The 23839-nt window shown below is 47.9% G+C and overlaps 2 non-coding genes across 2 annotated transcripts; both read left to right on the forward strand.

The window, feature by feature from the left end:
* Window positions 1–6656: 6656 nt before the first annotated feature.
* LOC120962168 (small nucleolar RNA SNORD36) lies at window positions 6657–6736 on the forward strand. The gene has a single exon (XR_005753017.1). It is a non-coding gene; the product is annotated as a small nucleolar RNA SNORD36 (small nucleolar RNA).
* A 190-nt stretch (window positions 6737–6926) lies between these two features.
* LOC120962171 (small nucleolar RNA SNORD36) lies at window positions 6927–7001 on the forward strand. Its single transcript, XR_005753019.1, has one exon. It is a non-coding gene; the product is annotated as a small nucleolar RNA SNORD36 (small nucleolar RNA).
* Window positions 7002–23839: the final 16838 nt, after the last annotated feature.

Genomic DNA, 23839 nt, shown 5'->3' on the forward strand with positions numbered 1-23839 from the left:
TCATGTCCATGTGTCAATTTTTACCCTAGGTTGTGAAGCAACCTATATTTCTGTCATTCCCAAAATTCCCCCAAAAATCTCATAAATTCTTTAGGTCATATCTACGTCAAATATGTAGAAATCCTTCCTTGCCTAGTTCAAAATAATTCAACAATATTCATTTTCCTATTCTGTTCAGAACAGCACTTTGTGAAGGAAGTGCTATTTATATATTCTTGATTGCCCTCAAAAATTTTGGGCACTCTTTCCTATCCAAATCATTGCCTCATGACAAAATTCAGCTCCATTTGCCCAGTAAATCTTCCTCGGCAAATTTCCGAAGTTTTTGTCCACCTAGAAGCATTGTGAAGGAAGTACCATTTTTATATACCCAAATGACATGAAATTTATACAGTTCCTTCATATGCCGAAATTATCACCCTTCTCCAAATTGCAGCTCAGTCAAATCATCTATGTGAGCCAGGTTCAATTTCTATTTTATGGCCAAATTGGCACATTGCAAAGCAAGTGTTATCTAGACCCCTCCTATTACCCTCAAACTTTTTGGGCAGTCTTCCATACCCAAATCATTGCCACATGATAATATTCAGCTCCATTTTCCTGGTAAATCTTCCTCAGAAGATTTCCAAAGTTTCTATCTAGAGAGAAGCTTTGTGAAGTAAGTACTAGCTAGGCTTACCCAAATGATCTAAAAATCTACCAGGGCATGACCATACCTATGTAACTTATCTACACCAAATTTGAGCTCATTTTATTTATCCAATTTCTCTCACTAATTTTCCCAAGTTTCTGTCCAGAGAAGAGCATTGTGAAGGAAGTACCACTTTGGCATGTCCAAATGGTATCAATTTTCTACAGTGCTTTCCAATGCCCAAATAACCATCCTCCACCAAATTTCAGCTCAATCCATTCATTATTTTGAGCCCAGCTTCAACATTTATATTTCTGTCCAGTGTGGTACTTTGCAAAGAAAGTACCATCTAAGCTCCTCCTTTTGAGCTGAAAATTTGTGAAGACAGTCTTCTTAGTAGATGATCATCTTCAGCCAAAACTCGCGCCCATTGGCCATGTGCATTTCCGGTACCGCTTATCAAACACTTGGCCGCTAATTCATGTTTCAGCATAGTTCGATCGCCTCATGAGATTCTTCTGTTGTCATTTTCTTCCTAGCACCTACCCGGGGAGTGCCCAACCCACTAGACATGCCTAGGCCTCCCAGAACGCATGTCAACGCCAAGGTCACGCGGTGACCACGCGGCGGGCATGCGAGTTAACGCGCTTTGGAGTTGGGGCCCTGGGCCACCATCCAAACCTCGACGTATCACCACCAAACCATGTATTTCTGCTTAAATGGATACTTATGTAACCAGAAATGATTTTTGGAAAAAATAAAGAGCAAACTATAAGGTAGCTGTAGTTCAAATTTGACCCGCTTCCTCCTGAATCAGCGGAAATTTGTCTTTTTCACCAGAGGTGGATCAAAACTTTTGAAACCCAACCATTTTATCAATTGTGCATTAAATATGCCCTAGTATTATATAAAGTTTATTTGGTCCAAATTTCAACAAATATATGGTAGATCCTTCACAAAAAAACTCATTTTGAGCACTTGAAAAATGGAAAATTGATTTGTCATCCAAAGAAAATGAAAACTCCCTTAGACAACATTGTTTGCCATTCCAAGATGCACCCTTGTGCACAATATGAGATCATTTGAACAAAGTATGCCATGAATGTGGCCATAAGGTTGATCATTTGGCTTGAAAGCCATGAATCTTCACACATGATAGGTCATTTCTGAGAACACTTTTTAAAAGAATTCCCGTATTATAAGTTTATCATTTTTCTTGGTAACTTGGTCAGATGTAATGACACAATGCGAAGGTTTTCCAATTTTTTGAAATTTTTATGCCCGTTTCAAAATGCGGTCAAAACGGCGGGAATGACCGTTCCTAGCTAGTGATTTAATATTGGATTTTTTTGGTGTTTCTATGATTAAATAGATACTTATGTGCCTAGAAATGATTTTTGGAAAAAATAAAGAGCAAACTATGAGGCAGCTGCAGTTCAAATTTGACCCGCTTCCTACTAAATCGACGGGGTCTTTTTCACGAGAGGTGGATAAAAGCTTTGGACACACAACCATTATGTCAATTGGCATTAAATATGACCTAGTATTTTTATAAAAATGGTTTGGTATAATTTTGCAACAAATATATGGTGGGTCCTTCACAAAAAACCTCATTTTGGGCACTCGGAAAATGGAAAATGATTTTTTCGTCCAAAGAAAATGAAAACTTCCTTAGGCAACATTGTTTTCCATCCCAAGATGCACCCTTGTGCACAATATGAGATCATTTGAACAAACTATGCCATGAATGTGGCCATAAGATTGATCATTTGGCTTGAAAGCCATGCATCTTCACACATGATAGCTCGTTTCTGAAAACACTTTTTAAAATTAATTGTGATATTACAAGTTTATTATTTTTCCTTGTAACTTGGTAACATATAATGACACAATGCGAAGGTTTTCCAATTTTTTGATTTTTGTTGAAATTTTTATGCCTGTTTCAAAATGTTGTCAAAACGACGGGCATGACCGTTCCTAGCTAGTGGTTGAATCTTGGAAAAAAATTTGTGTTTCTCTGATTAAATTGATATTTATGTACCTAGAAATTATTTTTGGTAAAAATAAAAAAATAAAAAGCAAACTATGAGGCAGCAACAGTTCAAATTTTACCCGCTTCCTACTGAATCGGCGGAAATTTGTCTTTTTCATGAGAGGTGGATCGAAACTTTTGACACCCAACCATTTGGTCAATTGTGCGTTATATATGGCCTCGTATTTTATAAAAATGATTTGGTCCAATATTGCAACAAATATATGGTAGGTCCTTCACAAAAAAAACTCATTTTGGGCACTCGAAAAATAGAAAATGAATTTTTCGTCCAAAGAAAATGAAAACTTCCTTAGGCAACATTGTTTGCCATTCCAAGATGCACCCTTGTGCACAATATTATAGCATTTAAACAAACTATGCCATGAATGTGGCCATAAGATTGAGCATTTGAGTTGAAAGCCATGAATCTTCACACATGATAGCTCATTTCTGAGAACACTTTTTTTAAAATAATTGCCGTATTACAAGTTTATTTTTCCCGGTAACTTGGTCACATATAATGACACAATGCGAAGGTTTTCCAATTTTTTGATTTTCTTCTGAATTTTTTATGCCCGTTTCAAAATGCGGTCAAAACGGTGGGCTTGACCGTTCCTAGTTAGTGGTTGAATCTTGGAACATTTTTGGTGTTTCTCTGATTAAATAAATACTTTTGTACCTAAAAATGTTTTTTGGGAAAATAAAAGAGCAAACTATGAGGCAACTGAAGTTCAAATTTAACCCGCTTCCAGTTGAATCGGCAGAAATTTGTCTTTTTCACGAGAGGTGGATCAAAGCTTGTGACACCCAAAAGTTTGGTCAATTGTGCATTAAATATGGCCTACTATTTTAGAAAATTGATTTGGTCCAATTTTGCAACAATTATTTGGTAGGTCATTCACAAAAAAAAACTCATTTTGGGCACTCGGAAAATGGAAAGTGATTTTTTCGTCCAAAGAAAATGAAAACTTCTTTAGGCAACATTGTTTTCCATTCCAATATGCACCCTTGTGCACAATATGATATCATTTGAACAAACTATGCCATGAATGTGGCCATAAGATTGATCATTTGGCTTGAAAGCCATTGATCTCCACACATTATAGCTCGTTTCTGAGAACACTTTTTTAAAATAATTATCGTATTACAATTTCATTATTTTTCCTGGTAACTTGGCCACATATAATGACACAATGCGAAGGTTTTCCATTTTTTTGAATTTTTCTGAAGTTTTTATGCCCGTTTCAAAATGTGGTCAAAACGACGGGCTTGACCGTTCCTAGCTAGTGGTTGAATCTTAGAATTTTTTTGGTGTTTCTCTAATTAAGTAGATACTTTTGTACCTAAAAATGATTTTTGGGAAAAATAAAGAGCAAACTATGAGGCAGCTGCAGTTCAAATTTGACCCGCTTCCAGCTGAATCGGCAGAAATTTGTCTTTTTCACGAGAGGTGGATCAAAGCTTGCGACACCAAACCATTTGGTCAATTTTGCATTAAATATGGACTAACATTTTAGAAAATTGATTTGGTCCAATTTTGCTACAATTATTTGGTAGGTCCTTCAAAAAAAAACTTATTTTGGGCACTCGGAAAAATGGAAAATGATTTTTTCGTCCAAAGAAAATGAAAACTTCCTTAGGCAACATTGTTTGCCATTCCAATATGCAAACTTGTGTGAACTATGATATCATTTGAACAAACTATTTCATGAATGTTGCCATAACATTGTCCATTTGCCTTGAAAGCCATGGATCTTCATACATGATAGCTCGTTTCTGAGAACATTTTTTAAGACATTAGCCATTGTGCAAATTTGTTATTTTTCCTGGAAAGCAGGTTACATGTTATGACACAGTGCAAAGGTTTTTATTTTTTTTTGAATTTCTTATACCCGTTTCAAAATGTGGTCAAAACGACGAGTATGACCATTCGTAGCTAGGGGTTGAATCCTGCAAAACTTTTGGAGTTTCTATAATTAAATAGATACTTATGTACCTAGAAATGATTTTTGAAAAAAAAATAAAACAAACTATGAGGGAGCTGTAGTTCAAATTTGGCCCGCTTCTCGCTTAATCGGTGGTAATCTATCAATTTGACGAGACGTGGATCAAGAGCATTTTACATGAAACCATTTGGTCAATTATATAAAATTTGGTCTGACACATAGAGTTGGTAGGTTCTTCACAACAAACTTTTTTTACTCCAATAAATGCTTTTCTCATGTAAAAATACTTTTTTTAATCAATTACGACCTATTTATATGGTCAACTTCATCAAGGCCTTTATTGCGTCCTGATTGGTCCATGAGCACCTCACGCGGATCATGCATCAAACACCGTTGGATAGTCCCGGACCCGACGGCAGCCCTCTTCCCCCTCCCCCTCTCACCCCTCATCCCTTTCATCCCCGGTTCCCCTCCTTGATCAGCGCATCTCTCCTCTCACCCCCTCGTCCAAACCCTAGCTACGCCCTCCTTCATGCGCCGCCGCCCCCATCGATACCGCCCAACACCGCCGTCCTCGAGCCGGATCACCACCTCCTCCGGCTCCCCTTCTCCTGAGAAGGCCGAGATGGACGGCCTCGGCTCCCCCCTCTCTCTCACTGAACCACATCTCGATCCCCTTTGGGGGAAGAGGGCTGCACGTGAGCCGGCGGCCATGGCGCTCCAGATCCGCCCTTCCTCTGCTCATAGCGCCGGATCCACTACCGCGCAAGGGCAGCCACGGCCATGGAAGGTTAGGGTTTCCTCTCTCTCCCCCTCATGGTCTCTCTTTGTTGCTTGGTTTCGATTTTGCTGATGCGGTTTCCTCCCTCCCCTCCCAATACATGCGCGCAGGTCCACCACGGCTTCGTCTACTTCGTCCATTGCCGTGTGGTCGACGATGACGACGACGCGGCCGTGCGGTCGGTGCCCTCTGACGCTGCGCCCTCCACTCACCTTCTCTCCCTCTCGTGCCGGGAGGCCCTAGATCGAGGCGGCGCCAGATTCGCCATGGCGAGACTAGTGCTTCCAGATTTGCGACGGAGGCCGGCTATACTCCTCCGACCATTCTCCTTCTGCCGACGACCTCAAGGTCATCTCTCCCTGTCTTGTTTGTTACCGTCGACGCTTCTCTCCATGCATGGTTTGGTTCCTGCCCCTTAGTCCATGCGTTACAGGTAGCAATGAATAGACTTGATGTTGCATTGACTAGTTATTAGCTTCCAATATGATTCTAATGGCGTGGGATCAGTTTCTAATGGCTGGTAATCTTTGTCTTTTCTGCTGCAACTAGAGCCACTTGATCCGCAACTTCGCCTCTGCGTGTGTGTGTCCATCGCATCCACCAACACAAGCAAGCGGCAGCGTTACTAAGCTACCGGCCGCTGTCAAAATACAAACCACTGTCTGTTGTCGTGTTTGCTGTCGCTGACTTTAATTCTATGTGTGCAATTCTGTTTTACATATGGGTTTTTTTGTAGTGAACTCTCATCTGAACGCATGACGAGCTCATCGCCCTAGCTGCACAAGGAGGGCACACCATGCATGCCATCCTAGCTAAGCTAGTAGTAGTATGCTCCTGCATGGGTACACATGCATGCATCACTCCATCTTTTTTTTCTTCTGTTTTTGATTGATTGATTGATGATTGACATGCATGATTTGGTTCTGCATATGGGGTTCGTGCCCCTTGATGTGGTGCAGGGTAGCAGACTAGCAGTAACTGTACTTGACATGCAAGAAGAATGGTTGGCGTCTGGAAACTTCTCTCACCACCATGCTAGTGATTGTGCTTTACAGTAGTTGACATGCTCTATTCCTGTCTGTTTTGCTTGCTGTCAAAGATGGTGTGTATTGTACACACCCCTCTGTGATTTATGCACTTCACATGCATTTTCCCCATCACCCACAACCGTAACATGCTAGTTGTATGTGTTGCAGCAATTCTTGCACTTGATTTTCAAATCGTTCTCTGCTCTGTGTGTGCACGTGTGTTAATGATGGATTGGCTGGTCAGATGATGCTACAACAACATATTCCTGAGATTCTCTTTGAGGAATACAAAATTGAGGTTTTTAAGACTGATGGCCAGCCTGTCTAATGTTTGTTTTCTTCTATACACTTGCTCCTTCCAATAGGCATTGCAAGTGATGTGTTCAAGTGTAGTCCTCTGGTCACATTTTTAACCAGTACCATATGATTGTAGCATACTACTAGTTATAGTCATTTAACATCTTAATTTACCTAGAATGATGAAGTAGTTGCACTTGGTAGATGGGCTGAGCAAATGATGATTCATATGATTATTCTGATACATTTGATGTTTCAAAATCGAGCTATTTAAACCTGATACTCAGCCCATCACAAATCAGTCATCTGATACTCTTGCTGTGCTATAGTTTCTTATGATGATTTGAAAGTAAACAGAGTGTAACTATGTTATCCTGTTTTGGTAAAATAGGTACCAACACCTGGGATCGGTTTGAGATGCGGGTGCACAAGAGGGCGTTCGACCTTGTCAACCAGAAGGTACCCACCTCCCTCTCTGCTTGATCCCATTTTTTTCCTAGTTGTTGTGTATGGGTCGTATCGGGTCCTGCTCGTCGGTGATCTGATGATGGTGTGCTGAACATTTAGACCGCTGAGGCTTTCTGGTTGTTGATGATCTAAAATCGAGCTTTTTAAAACTGATGCCTAGCATGTCATCAACGTACCGCTTTGTTCTTGTGTCTAGAGATGTAGTTCTGTTAGTGTGGTACTGTATAATGTAGAGGAGTTACATATGCATCATTTGTCAGCTGAGCATATGATGTTAGCTTCACATTTTGATATGTTGAACTGTCCGAGATTATGTCAATTTGTTACCAACTAGTTAGAGTTAAAGCAACTCATTTGGTTTTTGCTCACTGTTTTTGCCTTCCGGGGCTGCTCTTACTGTATGTAGAACCTGTTGCTGAACTGAAGATGCTATTTGCTTCACATTTTTGTTTGTTGAACTGTCCCAGATTATTTGAATTTAATATGAACCTAAGAGCTAAATAAATTGTATGGGCAACATTAACATAGGTGCTCTATACCTGCTCTGCTCCTGTTCAGAGGAATCTTGTATTCTTTTTTGTATAATCTCCTATCGTAAGCGAAAAAGCTTCAGGCATTGAGCCATTATATTGTGATCTTTAAATACATTTTCTGTTATGTCCCTTGCATAGCTAATTTGCCTTTTGCTGTGAGATGGCAGCTGATATATCCACCTTTTGCTATGAGATGGCAACTGATTTATCCGCCTTTTGCTGTGAGCAACTAATTTGCTTTTTACTAGCTGCTTTATTTGCTTGCTTGGTTGATCACTACCATGAGCTTGGTTGCCCTGAACTTCAGTGTTTTATTTGCTTGCTTCTCAGTCTCTTTCCCTCCCTGCAGGTGCCACCGGACGCAAGGGTGGAGCCTATGCCTCCTTGCTGAAGCTTCTCACTCTACAGCAGTTTATGGTGCTGCGGATGTGGTTAAGATGGCATTCTACACTAGCTTCTTATGTTGCATGTGAATGGGGGTGAGTAGATAGAATTGGAGTGTTCTTATAGGAAGGCAAGTTGTCGCCTCTAGAGCACATCAGATGTGCTAATATGAGTTGGAACAATGTGATGTAGTAGTAAGTTAAGGCAAATTGTGTAGATGATGTATTCCTGTGTAATTAAATGTTGTATTCTCTGTGTACATGCTGCTTTAAATGACATGAAGATTATGAAAATTGTGTACATGCTACTTCATATGGGTTGAATATGACAGAAAATAGTACTGGGCCTGAATTGGCCATGGCCCAAACAAAGTTGGACTGGAGCTATTTATTTAATGGAAAAAACACGTTAGAGAAGGGCGAAAATAATAAGAAATTGAATATTAAAAGGCCATGACCTAGAATATAAAAAGGCCGAATTGTTGGGCCAGGCCCATGTAGCTAACAAAAATTAACAGAAAATAATATATTAAATGGGCTGAATAACTGGGATCGGCCCAGATATACATCGAACTGGACGGGGCTGAATCTAAGTAATGACCTTTTCATTTGGTCGCAATTTTGCCACGTCAGCTTGCCACGTCGGATCCGACGTGGCCTGGGCAAACAGCAAGCGACAAAAATAGAAGGTCATAGAATCCATGACCTTTTGTTTTGGTCGTGGCCTTCCACGACCTTTTCACAGAGAAGGTCGTTAACTTCAGTTTACGACTGTTAGCTTTTGACCATCTGTTTTTGGTCAAAAAAGGTCGCAAATGAAAAAAAATGACCTTTTAGTGAACAATAGTGATGGTCGCAAGTTGACATATTTCTTGTAGTCACTACAAAAAAATACACTTCCGTGATGATACGTGTTTGTCATAGTAGGTCACGTTTTCTGTCATGCATGTACATCCATGACAATTTTATGACAGAATCAAGATAGTCATACCTCTGCTGTCGTAGAAGTGTTCCATGACATTAACAAAATTATCATCACAGAAGTGTCCACTACCATGACGATAAATTGCGCGTCACAGAAGTGCTTTCGTCAAGGGTGACCGACACGTGGCATCCACCGTAACGGAACGCCGTTAAGCTATCGGGTCCAGTTTTGGATCCGATAACCTGTTAACAGCCCCGATCAATGGGGATTTTCCACGTGTGAAATCATCATTGGCTGGAGGAAACACGTGTCGGCTCGCCGTTGGGACAGATGTCATCCACTCATTGGACCCAAAGCGCCTATGATACGTCAACACGTGGCACGGCCCAACAGAGGCCCATTCCTCTGAAAGGGCCGGCCCGTTTGACTTGGTCAAAAGGTGGTGGGCTGGCCCACGGCAAGCCTGTTAACGACATGTTCACATATAACCCATTTATAGACCGCTAACCCAGGGCCCGTTTACGGCCTATCCGAATTAGGCCTAGTAGCGTCATCTGGGCCGTCCAATATAATTCCAGCCTGTTTTAACTTCCGGCCCATGTATGGCCCATGACGTTTTTCGGCCCATATGAGGCCCTTAGTAACCCTCGGCCCCTTAACGGCCCATGGTAAAATTGGCCCGTAACGAACAGTGTATTACTTTATACCCATTAACGGCCCATTATTCCGTTGGGCCGTTTCCTGCCCATGTTATCTTTCGGCCTTCTCAGGGCCCATTTATTCTTGGGCTCATTTCCAGCATTCGATTACTTACGGCCCATTACTGTCATTTTCTGCTTGTGGGCCAAATTCAGCCCGTGGTTACAGTCGGCCCGTTTGTGGCCCGTTAATACGTTGGGGCCGTTTTCATGTAAAAAACCCGTTGGGCTGTTTTCATAGAGTTATCAAATACGGCCTATTAACGGCCCGTTATTGTCCATGAATAGTACGACCCATGATTGGCGAAATGATGATACGCCCCGTAGAAGGCCCATGGATCCTACGGCCCATAGAAGGCCCATGGATCCTACGGCCCGTATAGAAGGCCAATGGATCCTACGGCCCGTAGAAGGCCCATGGATCATACAGCCCGCAAGAGGCCCATGGTTACAACAGTCCGTGTGTTGCCATGATTATTTTGGCCTAGTTTCCAAAAATAGGTTATTGTGGCCACTAGAAAAACACAGAAAAAGAACTGCAGTGACTACAAGCAAACAACTAAACAAGACAATAAGGAAATAAATAAGCAAGCAATTAACGCTAGCCTATTACCGCTATTACACATATTACATCCACTGGGCATCAAAGTTCGTCACCAGTGCAAATATAGGGAACAAAGCAGCATATTACATACACTGGCTGTCAAAATTGGCCACCAGTGCAAATAAACGCGACAGCAAAACAAGAGCATAACCGAAACAACTTCAGAAGAGCTCAAGAAACGTGGTATCCACCATGCTGGCAATAAGCTTTGCAAGCTTATTAGCTTTGTCCTGTTTTTCGCTAAAATCCTCCAACGCTTGCTGTTGCACCAGAAAGTATGCATCTGAATGCTCCAGGGACTTCCGCAGTCCTTCCACTTCTTATCGCAACACAGCTGATCGATGTCTTTCAGCTTGTAGTTGAGACTCAAGAAACCAAACTGATTCAGACAGTGAGTTTGAATAGCTTGTGCAAGCGGTAGTGGCGAGTAACTCCAACACTAAACCAAGACAGGACTTTGGTGTTGTCTCACTGTCTTCGAGATAGTCTTCCTTACCTATTTTATCAGCTTTGTTGGAGACCAACAAGGATGTGTCACTATCCTAAACCTTATCTGCATTACTTCCTTTACCATTGCTTAATAAGGCACTCTTTCCCAATATTCTGTCAGCATTCTAAAAGAAGAAACAAGCAGACACATAACAGGTTTAGCATGTACTAGTATATGAAACTCATTTCGGTGAACCAGTTCATTAGTAAGGTGGACAGGATTAAACTACCAAGTCTTCTATTGCCAAGTACTAGTACATAATAAAAGCATCAAACAAACATATATCTATGTCCTATGGTCACTGCATTGTCTTGCCAAATCAAAATAGAGGCACGGTTCACATCATATCAATTCAAGACAAAGCAGCAGTGAAAGAATACAAAGCGTGGGAAACTACACGGCACAACAAGATTTCAGATGCATACCACGGGTCGATATGTACAACAACACTATTGGCTCTGTTGTGATGCTAGTAATGTGCATGATATGAGACATCAACTGTATACACAATTGAAATTGAAATCAACAGAGCTATTGATAAGAGCAAGCCTATTAAAGAAACTTGCGTGAACATACCTGCTGTGCCATTGGATTTTCGATTGGATCCTTCAATTTAAAAATAAGTTTGTATGAGTAAATACAGTGATACAAGAGCAAAGCAGTATGCACGATAGCAATCATAGTTAAAAAAAGGCGCGCCTAGGCTCTAGGCGTTGGCGAAACGCATTGCGCATAACTACACTTAATCTGTGCATAACTGCGCATAAGCATGCGCTTTGGTCAGTAAAGCGCAAGGCGGTGGCAAAACGCACAATTAACGCCTAGCGCTTTTTGGAACTATGATAGCACTTGAATCTTAAATTAGAACAGTTGTTCTTCAGGTTTAGGCACTTGTTCTACATGAACAAAGTACAGTAAGACACAAGAATATACTACTTAAAATAGAAAATAAGCTCATAGATCTTACCACATTCTTGGTTCGGGACTAGTACAGAACAAGGCGTTCCCAGTCATCGTCCAGTAAATGTGTCTCAGGAGAACGTAAGGGAATTTGATGAGTTTCTTTGCCGGTAAAGTACGTCTTCTTCAGGTAATTCCGATACTGCCACCAAGCATTCTTGAAGATAGCAGAGGTATTAGCACAGGTTACCTCATCCTGAGTTTCCAAATCGGTCCTTCTCTATAGAGAAAAATGGGAAAATTTGTTGTATTATAACCATCATGGAGGTAGGATGTATGGGACAAAGCAAAGTAATTGCCATGAATAACATTACTTACACATAACTCCTGGACAAACACCTGCAACTGGCATTTTCCTTCATCTTCAGGGGAAGATACGCACATACGATTTAACAACATCAAATGCGATAGATGCTAAACTACGACTAGCTGGTTGTGCTTCCTCCACAGGAATAGGCGTACTAACTGGTGGAGTTGGGGTTCGCCGTGGTAGTACTGGCCCTTTGGGCACTGGAGCTGCCTTACTAACTGCTCTTGTTTGAGAGCTCTGTGGTGGAGATGGTGCTGTGTCAATAGGAACTGGGTTACTATCTGCTGGGGCTGGGGTTAGATTGGGTGAAGCTGGTTCTCTATCCATCGCAGTAGGGGTACAATCTGCGAGAGTTTGGGTTATATGTGGTAGGGCTGGTTCTCGTGCATGTACAACCGGGGTGCTATCTCCACCAAGAGGTAGCACTGTTTTATTTGAAGACCGTGTTTTTAGTCCGCTAGATGCTGGCATCACCGACTCCAATTCAAATGGCTGATAAACAGGAAACATAGTTGAATGTACAGACATTGTATGAGAGACAGATGCAATAGATAGTGTGGAAAAAAGAGGGCATGAAATAGTTGACTTGTATATTGTTTAACTAAAACGGATAGCATGACATAATTTCACATATATGATGTCTATCTAAACTAGATACATAACATAATTCAAAGATATGACGAATAACTAAAACGTCGTGCCAAGTTAGAGCATACACCTCGGTGGGGGAATAGGACTGGTCATCTGTCTCTGAATCCATCTCTGAGGAGCTATCGGGACCCAACAAGAGATCTGCTTCGACAGGTAGCACTGTCTGCTCTGAAGGCCTTGTTTTCACTCCAGATTTTTCAATCTCCCACCCAAATGGCTGATTCACAGGAAGAGTAGTTTAATGTACAAACATTGTCGAAAAATGGAAATGTAATGAAGAAAAGGATGGGCAAGATATCATTCAAATATATGATGCCTAGTTAAACAGGATGGCATTGCACATTTCACATATATTATGGCTGGCTAAAAGACATGAGACTGCATAATTCCCATATATGATATAGAAACCAAACAGGTGGCGACAGAACATGTCTAAACTAAGCAGATGACATATATGATGTCAAAAGTAGGCACTGCAAGGCAACATATGCATGATATGACTAACATCATCATGCCAAGGTAGAACAAACACCTTGGGGGGTAAATAGGAGTGGTCAGCGGCGTCTGAATCCGCCTCTGAACAGATATCTTCCTCTGGATTACAATCTGGAGAGGGGTGGGGAGGGTTTGCCATTGAACCCACCATGGAGCGACGTCTGCATGACATTGTATTGCCGCGCAAAACTCTTCTCTTTTTCTCTACATGTTCAACATGACTGTGTACAATATCTGACATGCATACGAAAAAAATATGGTGAGATTATGTAAGGAGAGCAAGCAGAAATTTAGAGTGATGGTAACAACCAGTGGATGGATCCAAAAATAATGATAGCAGGCTGATGATTGCTTTAATTTAATAAGAAGACAGATGATTATTGCTTTACTATTTGTTTCCCACCCAAGATGAACAACATAGGCATACCCTAGGTGAACCGGATATTAGACAGAGATACTATTCATTGCTTCCTTGATATGTGCCCCACAACTAATTTAGAACTCAAGTTTGAACATTAATTTGGACCTGACTTGGAGTCCAAGAGGTGAACAGGACGATAAAGTAGTAGGTAATTTTAAGCAATGCATAACATAAGCAGAATCAAAAGAGTGCGACCTCGCTTGTGGACCCGTGTACTCCTAAGGTTCATCTGCTGAGTTGATGATGGTGATGCCGTTGCGGTGGGTGCCGGCGGCAGGGAAGGAGATCTGAGGCGGCGAAAGACGGTCAGGAGTCGTGATGTCTGGTTTGGTGGATGTTTCTATCGATGGAGCAGCTTAGGTGAGGTGGACGACGTCGCGGTAGGAGCAGGACAAACTACACAAAGTTCCCTTCAACACCTACGTGTAACTGAAGTAATTCTGTAAGGGCTCATTTGGCTTGCATGATTCTAAAAATGCAGGGATAGGAAAAACACCGGAATAGGATAGGAATGCACATGGTAAACAGAGCATTTGTAAACACAGAATTTCTGTCAACTTGGGTGTTTGGTTTACATGAATTGGAAGAGCAGAGGAATGCAAAGAAACATGGTCAAAATAAAGTGAAACCATATGAAAGTGTGTACAGTTAGAATGTTATTCTGCCACTAATGCACTTGGTCATGTTTTCATGCATAGGATTTTGAAAATTAGGTCCAGGTGGATGTTTTGCTTCATTCCTTTCAACAAAATGCATGAATAATTGAATAGTAGAGTGCCATTGGAAAATTCCCTATTGCTATGTTTTTCCATTGAACCAAAATAGCCCTAATGGATCGACATGAATGTATAGTAATAGGTGATGCAGCAAGTTTACAACCTCTTTGCCGTAGCCATGTCGACCTCAACATCATTGGGTTGGTCCCTTAAGTAGTTGAGGCAGAGGTGGCAATCGGAGGTGTGGAGGAAGATCTAAGGAATCTGTAGACGGCGTCCAGGGCACTGCTCTGTTGTGATGGATCGTTCTGTCGTTGGAGCAGCCCGAGTGAGCCGTAAGACGTCAAGGCTGAAGCAGCACAAGACAGACATCGTCAATCTCAAGTGGGATTCTAATAGCATCTCCAATAGATGATGTAAAATAGATGTAAAATTTACATCACCAAAAACCACCTGACTACAACAGATGAGGTAAAAACCGTTGACTCTGAACTTAACTATCGAAACTGAAATTTACTGTGGAATCTGAATGTTACTGTCGAAACTGAACGCAATGGTAGCAGAGAGGCACTTGACATGTAGTTTAGGGAGGGCCTGTAGTTCATCTTCAACCTGCACCCCCCTGAGCCGCCAGCCACCGCCGGCCGAACCACCGGCCCCAGCGCTGCCTCACCGCCCGGAAACAACTCCCCACCGCCGGTCCGCCGCCGCCTCGGCCAGCCCTATAGCCCCCCCGCCCCACCCTGAACCCTAAGATAGATAGTGGGGTACCTCTCCGGCGAGCCCCCGTCCCCGCTGCGGGTGGTTCTTCCTTAACTCCGGCGAGCCCCCCACCCCCTGAAAATTGACTGACCCAAAAGTCGATTCAGTCGACTGAAGTGTAGCTAAATTGGAGCAGAGCAGTAGCACAAGCGAGGGGGAGAGCAGCAGCAGAAGTGTCGGAGTAAATGTCCACGGGTAGCCTAACCGACTCCCCCCGGCTCTTCAAAAAATTACCAGGCCAATCGAGCCCTCAAGCACCCTGAGCACAGGGCCGCCTTCCCCTGGCCGGCTATCACCCAGGCCGACTACCAGAAGGCGACCCAGCCTCAAAAACCTTCCCGAAGAGAATCCCAAGATGGCCGACTCCAGGAAGCCGGCCCCAAAGGGACCGACTCCCAGAAGCCAGCCATGAAGAAGGCTGACTCCGAGAAAGCCGGCCAAGGCTGCACCCACATAACGATGATGAGACGGGGCGTGGCTACAGTACAACCTGCCACCCCCCGAATCCCGGAGCACGCATGGCCACAGTACGTCGTACGGGTCGGCCATCCCCTGTCCGACGCGACACTGTTGCCATGTAGACCATGACACCACCCACGACAGGCGCCAGTACGGCCCGCGGGCGGCGGGCCCCTTCAGTCAGAGAGATGCTCGAAGGCGGTCAGGCCTCCCCCAGTTGGCATGGGGCATAGCCGGCTCCCAACAGCCGGCTATCCCCCATCCTCGAAGTATGTGCATCATTAAGGAGACAAGACGAGGTAAGGCTACAGTGAGAGCCCGCAAGGCGGTGGCACTGTGGCCATGGTTACCTCGACAAAGCCCTCGTCATCAGAGGCGAGGTTACAGTAACCAGCCACCGGCAAGACCCCCAGGCGGTGGGGCCGGCCTGTCGGCCATGAGCCAGGCAGCCGGCGGGACCCACCAGTCGGCGGCCCCAGCGGTCGGCGGAGAAGCCGGCAAATATAGACACCGATGGCTAGGACCAACGTCCAGCCGGATTACCATTGTACCCCTAGGGGGTAGGCCTATATAAACCCCCCAGGGCACCCATGCAAAGGGTCGATCTCATATAGTTCTAGACACCACATAGAGAGAAAAGGAGAGCTAGCCGTGCCCTTCTTCTTCCTCTAGCCAAATAGCTCAAGGAGCCTCTTGTAGCTACTTGTATTGATCTAGTGATCATGCACAGACCCCGCAGAGCAGGATTAGGGGTGTTATCTCCACGGAGAGCCCCGAACCTGGGTAAGATTCGCCGGCGTGCATGTCTTCGCCTTATCCTGTTTCCAGGCACCGGCGATGTCTTACTGGCTCCCACAATGATAAGCCACCCATTGGCATATGTCGCACCTACCACCCGACATTTGGCGCCCATCCTCCCCCGCGAGCGTAGCCAGCCCGCCACGCTCGATGGCGCTTGCCCCGACGCGCTGCAAGGCGTCGACGACGCCTGCGCGGCGAGCTGCCTCGCCGATCTTCTTGGCGAGGCTCGCATCTCCGACGAGCCTGCGTTCGACGTGGGCACAGACTACCCCGAGCACCGCCTCGTCAGCCTCCTCGACCAGCTCCACGTCTCCAGCGAGCTTGCTGTGGACTTGGAGTTGGTCGGCTCCACCGACCCGATGCTGGTCGACTCCGACACGACATCACTTGACACCTTCCCCACCAACGTGGTGATCATCGACGACCCTCTCCCTCGAGCCGACAGTGGCAGCAGCGCTGTCACTGAGGTGTTGGTCATCAGCCACGGCGCCGTCTCTGGCTAGAATGCCCACGACGCCCTACAAGCAGCGTTGCACGACTTGTCCGTCCCAACCCAGCAGGCGCCGACGCCGAGACATTGGAGGCACGCCGCCTCGCCCTTGTCGCGGAAGGCCGGAAGATAGCATCCATGAGACGCCTCACTGAGGCTCACCAGCGCGAAGTCGACCGCGCCGCCTTTGGCACGCCTCCTCCTAGCGGGCCGAGCCGAGCCGACTTCGTCAAGAAGCGCGGCGCAGCCATCGCCAGCATGCTGGGGGCAGATCGCCCAGTCTACGCCACGCCCCTCGAGAACCTGCGCGCCACCCAGGCGGCCGCAGACGAGCTGAACGGGTTGGGGGCTGACGAGCTCCCCTAGATGACTAAGCACATCCAGCAGCTGATCGACGCGGCTGCAGGGCAGCACGAAGCCAGCGCCCGCGCTGAGAGTCCTCACCCACGCCGTGAGCACGGCGCAACATCCCGGACGCCGACTGCAGACGGCGCCCGCGCAAGAAAGGAGAAGGAGCCGGCTGCTAGCTGCAGCCGGACTCGGCTCACCATCGAGCGCGACGCAGAAGGCCGCCCCCGAGCTATGGAACGACGAGGCAATCCGCCTCCTCCCCCGCCTCGTGGAGAGGGATATCCCACCCCGCCGCCTGTCACGCATCCGACCCTCGGCGGCCGACTAGGCCACCGCGAGGGAGTTGGCGAGAATGATGCCCGCCACCGGATCGACCGCCTAGCGCGATCCCTGGCGCTAGAAGAAGAAGATGCTGTCGGCCCGCCTTGCTTTGGCCCCCGCATCCGCGACGAGCCTTTCCCCAGAGGGTTCTCGCTCCCAAGAGACACACCAAAATACAACGGTCCGTGAAACCGGAAGACTGGCTGATCGACTACTCCACCGCAGTCAGCATAGCGAATGGCAACAGGCGCGTTGCCGTGAAATACGTCCCGCTCATGCTTCAAGGCACGTCACGCACTTGGCTGAACAGCCTCATGCCCTACAGCATCAACAGCTGGCTAGACTTCACGGAAGTCTTCGTCAGCAACTTCGCCAGCACGTACAAGCGGCCTCCCAAGCCCCGCCAGCTCTCCTTGTGCGTCCAAGGGCCCAGCGAATCGACTCGTGATTACCTCACGCGTTGGGCCGAGCTCCGCAACTCCTGCGAGGGGGTACACGAGGTCCAGGCCATAGAGTACTTCACCGACGGGTGCCGAGAGGGCACCCTCCTCGAGCACCGACTCCTCTGCGACGAACCGACTACCCTCGATGAGCTGCTGATCATAGCAGACAAGTACGCCACTGCCGACTCCTCGATGAAGACCGAGCTTCGAGTGGATGCCTCTGGGAGGGTGCTCGCTCCGGCTCCCAAGACGCCGGCTGGCGACTCCAACCGACGCCCTTACCAGAACGACAACAAGCGCAAGGCCCCCATGCCGCCTTCCTTCAGTCGGCAAGTTGCCACAGTCAAAGACGAACAACCCAAAGAGCGGCCCGCTCCCAAGAAGCAGAAGGGCGGCAGGCCGGCTTGGCAGCCGACCTTCTCTTATGAGCAAACCCTAGACGCCCCCTGCAAGTTCCACAGCGGCGCAAAGCCGTCCAACCACACGACACGGAAGTGCCATTGGCTCACACGAATCTCCAAAGGCGAGGGGCTGGTGCCGCCTCCACCTGCTAGCCCGCCGCCTCCAGCCCCTCAGCAGCCGCCTGTTCGCCCCGCAGTCGGAGCCATTCAAGATGAGTTCCTAGATGATCATGCCGCCTATGTCGTCTTCACAAGCCAAATCGAAGACAAGCACAGTCAGCGCCGACAGCACCAAGAAGTCAACGAAGTCGCCTCCAACAACCCAGAGTTCATGCATTGGTCTGAGAAGCCCATCAGCTGGAGCCAGGCTGATCACCCAGAGGTGATGCTGTCTCCTGGCTCTTATGCATTGGTGTTGGACGCCACCCTCGCGACAGAAAGGCGAGCTGCCCGTTTCTCCCGTGTGCTGATTGACAGCGGGAGCAATATCAACATACTGTACCGTGACACAATGGAGAAGCTGAACCTCAAGACGAGGCAACTCATGCCAAGCCGGACTGTGTTCCATGGTATCGTACCCGGCCTGTCCTGTTCCCCAATCGGCAAGATCAAGATGGATGTTCTCTTCGGAGACAAGGATCACTTCCGCCGAGAGGCGATCTGGTTTGAAGTGGTGGATCTAGAGAGCCCTTACCACGCATTGCTTGGCCGACCTGCCCTGGCCAAGTTCATGGCTGTGCCCCACTACGCCTACCTCAAGATGAAGATGCCGAGTTCGAAGGGGATCATCACCTTAGCCGGAGACTACAAGAAATCTTCCGAGTGTGCTGCAGCCAGCAGCCGGCTAGCCGAGTCCCTCATGATTGCTGAGGAGAAGAAGATGCTGGACCGAGTCGTGGCCATGGCCGGCAAGCAGCCGACCCTGTCCCCCAATCCCAAGGATTATGACGCTCAAGGCTCCTTCTAGCCCGCCAAGGAAACCAAGAAGATACCATTGGACCAGGAGAACCCGGAGAGGTTTGCTGTCATTGGGGTGAACCTAGACAGTAAATAGGAAGGCGAGCTCGTCGACTTCCTCTGTGCGAATCGGGACATCTTTGCATGGTCCCCAAAGGACATGCCAGGTGTTCTGAAGGATTTCGCCGAGCACAAGCTACATGTTCGAGCAGACGCAAGGCTAGTCAAGCAACCTCTCCGCCGACTATCGGAGGAGAAGAGAAGGATAGTGGGTGAAGAGATAGCCCGGCTCCTGGCAACCGGCTTCATTATGGAGGTGTTTTTCCCAGAATGGCTTGCCAAACCGGTCCTAGTGTTCAAGAAGAACAACAAATGGCGCATGTGTATAGATTACACTAGCCTCAACAAAGCCTGCCCCAAAGATCCGTTTGCCTTACCCCGAATTGATCAAGTTACAGACTCCACAGCCGGACGCGAGCTGTTGAGTTTCTTGGATGCCTACTCAGGCTACCAGCAGATCAAGTTGGATCCAGCCGACCGCCTGAAGGCCGCCTTCATCACACCATTCAGAGCTTTCTGCTACCTGACTATGACATTCGGCTTGAGAAATGCCGGTGCCACTTTTCAGCATTGCATGCAGAAATGCCTCCTCAAGCAACTCGGCAGAAATGCCCATGTCTATGTAGACGATGTTGTGGTGAAGACGGAGAAGCGCGGCACCCTACTGGAAGACCTCAGAGAAACATTTGCCAACTTGCGCCGATTCCAGATCAAGCTCGACCCTAAGAAATGCGTGTTCGGAGTACCAGCCGGCCAGCTTCTAGGCTTCTTGGTCTCGAACGCGGCACTGAATGCAACCCAGTGAAGATCAAGGCCATTGAGAGAATGGAGATTCCTACCACGCTGCGAGACATCCAGAAGTTTACCGGGTGCCTGGCCTCCCTAAACCGCTTCATCAGGCGGCTAGGAGAAAAGGCTCTCCCCCTGTACCGACTCATGAAGAAGTCCACCCACTTCGAGTGGAACGACCAGGCAGACCAAGCTTTCCATGAGTTAAAGAAGATGCTGACCACGCCGCCTGTCCTGGCAGCGCCGACTGAGAAAGAGCCCATGCTCCTTTACATTGCCGCAACTAGCCGAGTGGTCAGCACAGTGATTGTGGTCCAACACCCAGAAGAAGGCCGAGCTCAGTTAGTCCAGAGGCCGGTAATTATTGGAGCGAAGTACTGTCCACCTCGAAGCAAAACTACCCGCACTACCAGAAGATGTGCTATGGAGTATACTTTGCTGCCCAGAAGCTGAAGCCCTACTTTCAAGAGCATCCCATCACGGTCATATGCACTGCCCCGCTTGCCGAGATCATAGGCAGCTGGGATGCATCCGGCCGGGTGGCTAAGTGGGCCATTGCCCTGGCTCCCTACACGATCTTCTACCAGCCCCGCACCGCCATCAAGTCCCAAGCATTGGCCGACTTCCTTGTCGACTGGGCCGAGACCCAGTACCTACCGCCGGCTCCCGACTCCACTCATTGGTGGATGCACTTCGATGGATCCAAGATGCACACCGGCTTGGGAGCCGGCATCGTCCTCACCTCTCCCAAGGGCGACAAACTCAGATACACATTGCAAATTCATTTTGCCGCCTCCAACAATGTGGCCGAGTACGAGGCGCTCATACACGGGCTCCGGCTAGCCAAAGAGCTCGGCATACGCCGGATCCTGTGCTATGGCGACTCGGATCTGGTAGTCCAACAATCATCCGGCGACTGGGATGCCAAGGACGCAAACATGGCGAGCTACCGATTCCTCGTCCAGCAAATCAGCGGATACTTTGAAGGGTGCGAGTTCCTCCACGTTCCACGGGCCGACAACGAGCAAGCAGATGCCCTGGCACGAATCGGCTCCACCCGACAAGCTATACCAGCCGGCGTCTCTCTTCAACGCCTCCTCAAACCGTCTGTCAAGCCGTCTCCAGAATCAAACTCCATCTTCGTACCGCCTGCCCCTGATGCAATCGGATCCGGCTTGGGGAACCTAGCAGGTGGCTCGGGGACTTCGACAGGCGGCCCGGGGACTGCCATAGTCGCACCCGGCTCAGGGACTTCAGAACCCGGCCCGGGGACTGCAGCAGTCAGCCCAGGGACTGCACCGACACAACAGGCGGTGGCCGACTCCAACTCTTCACCACCCAACCCACCCACCCTGTTCGCAGTAGCCGTATTGGTGATAGAAGAAGTCGCAGCTCCATCGTGGGCCCAACCCATCCTCAACTTCCTAGTCAACAGAGAGCTGCCGACTGATGAGATCTCTGCAAGATAAATTCAACGCCGAGACGGAGCATACACAATAATAAACAGAGAACTTGTTAAGCGTAGCGTCACTGGAGTCTTCTAGTGTTGCGTCGAGCCAGAGAAGGGCATAGCAATCCTCAAGGATATCCACCAAGGCGAATGCGGCCACCACGCAGCCTCAAGATCACTTGTCGCCAAAGCTTTCCGCCATGGTTTCTTCTGGCCGACTGCTTTGGAAGACGCCAAGGAATTAGTCAAAAGCTGCAAAGGGTTCCAAGTCTTCTGCTCCAAGCAACACCTGCCGGCTTCTGCACTCAAGACCACCCCCCTCACCTGGCCCTTTGCCGTCTGGGGGCTGGACATGGTGGGACCATTCAAGACGGCGCGCGGCGGCATGACACATTTGCTTGTCGCCATAGACAAATTCACCAAGTGGGTTGAAGCAAAGCCAATCAAGAAGCTAAATGGGTCGACTGCTGTGACATTCATCGCAGATATCACCACCCGGTATGGTATACCACACTGCATCATCACCGACAACGGCATGAATTTTGCCAAGGGAGCACTGGCACGTTTCTGCGCGACATAGGGCATCCGACCGGACTTAGCGTCCGTTGCCCACCCGCAGTCAAACGGCCAAGTCGAGCGAGCAAACGGCCTCATCCTCTCTGGCATCAAGCCCCGACTGGTCGTACCACTGGAGCGTTCGGCCGGCTGCTGGCTCGATGAGCTGTCGGCTGTCCTCTGGAGTCTGTGTACTACCCCGAACAAGTCAACCGGCTTCACCCCTTTCTTCCTTGTATATGGTGTCGAGGCGGTCATCCCAACTGAGATCGAGTTTGACTCGCCTCGAGTCACTATGTACACGGAGGCGGAGGCCAAGGAAGCGCGAGAAGACGGCGTCGACCTACTGGAAGAGGGCCGGCTGTTAGCACTCAGCCGGTCCGCCATCTACTAGCAGGGTTTGCGCCGTTACCACAACCGGAAGGTCAAGCCAAGATCCTTCCAAGAAGGCGATCTTGTGCTCCGGCTGATCCAGCGAACAGCCGGCCAGCACAAGCTCTCGGCCCCTTGGGAAGGCCCCTTCGTCGTCAGCAAGGCCCTAGGCAACAACTCCTACTACCTGATCGACGCACACAAGCCGAAGGCACGCAAGAGAGACGATTCCGGCAAGGAGTCGGAACGACCATGGAACGCCAATCTCCTCAGAAGATTTTACAGTTGAAAGCAGTATGTACCACGCTACCTTTTGTATTAAGTACAAGACAACGGGCCCCCCGAGGTGTACTCGGGGACTACCCTCTTTTATCTATGTATGACGAGTGTCATACCTATGAATGTATTATTACATTGGATTTTCTGTCCGGCACCGGGTTCGACTAGTCGACCCGGGGACTTGCTGCCTTGAGTTATATTAAAGTTCTACCTGCAGTCAGACAAGTAGTGTGCCAGTACCCGAGCCCTCTCTTGTTGAAAGTCGCAGCTCGAAGAACCGACTGACCGACTGGCAAGAGCCAAAGGCAGGAAAGGATGCCCACACGAAAATGGCTAAGGACTAATGAACCTATATAACACAAGCCGGCCTCCCTGCACGCCTACCGGCTGTCAGAACAGCCGGCTGGCCGGCTACCCATTCACTTTGCTACAATCCAAGAAAGCTAGAGTACTTGCCCTCCCAACCGGCCAAGCACTTCTCCAGCCACAGAATGCAGAGCAGCTGTCCGGCTGGGAAGGCGGCGAAGGGAGGGCGGCAAAGGAAATAGCCAAAGGATGAAAAGCAAGAACAATGGGAAGCCAAACACATGCATGATTATATTTACACAAAAGGCCTTCGAAAGGCCGGCACTTAACACAGTTTGAATACACCCCCAGTGGGTGGAACTGCGCAAATTTAACAAAATATTGTTCAAAAAGCAATAGACAGCAAAGCAAAGGCGGCAGATCAGGCCAAGGGCGCAGCAGGCGAGCCGGGCTGGTCGGTGGAGACGGTAGCGCCAGCTGGAGGAGTGGCCGGCTGGCGAGTCTCGGCTTGATCATCACCGGCCGCAGGCGGCGTGCTCGCACGCGCCTCGTTGCTGGAGGCGCGATCAAGTTGAGGCTGGCCGGTCGCTCCACCATATGGCGCGGCGTCTTCGCCGTCCTCCTCCTCCTCGTCGCCCTCGTCGCTGGAGTCGATCTCCTCTGCCGAGTCCTCG

This window comes from Aegilops tauschii, chromosome 3, assembly GCF_002575655.3.
Source record: "Aegilops tauschii subsp. strangulata cultivar AL8/78 chromosome 3, Aet v6.0, whole genome shotgun sequence".
NCBI lineage: Eukaryota > Viridiplantae > Streptophyta > Magnoliopsida > Poales > Poaceae > Aegilops > Aegilops tauschii.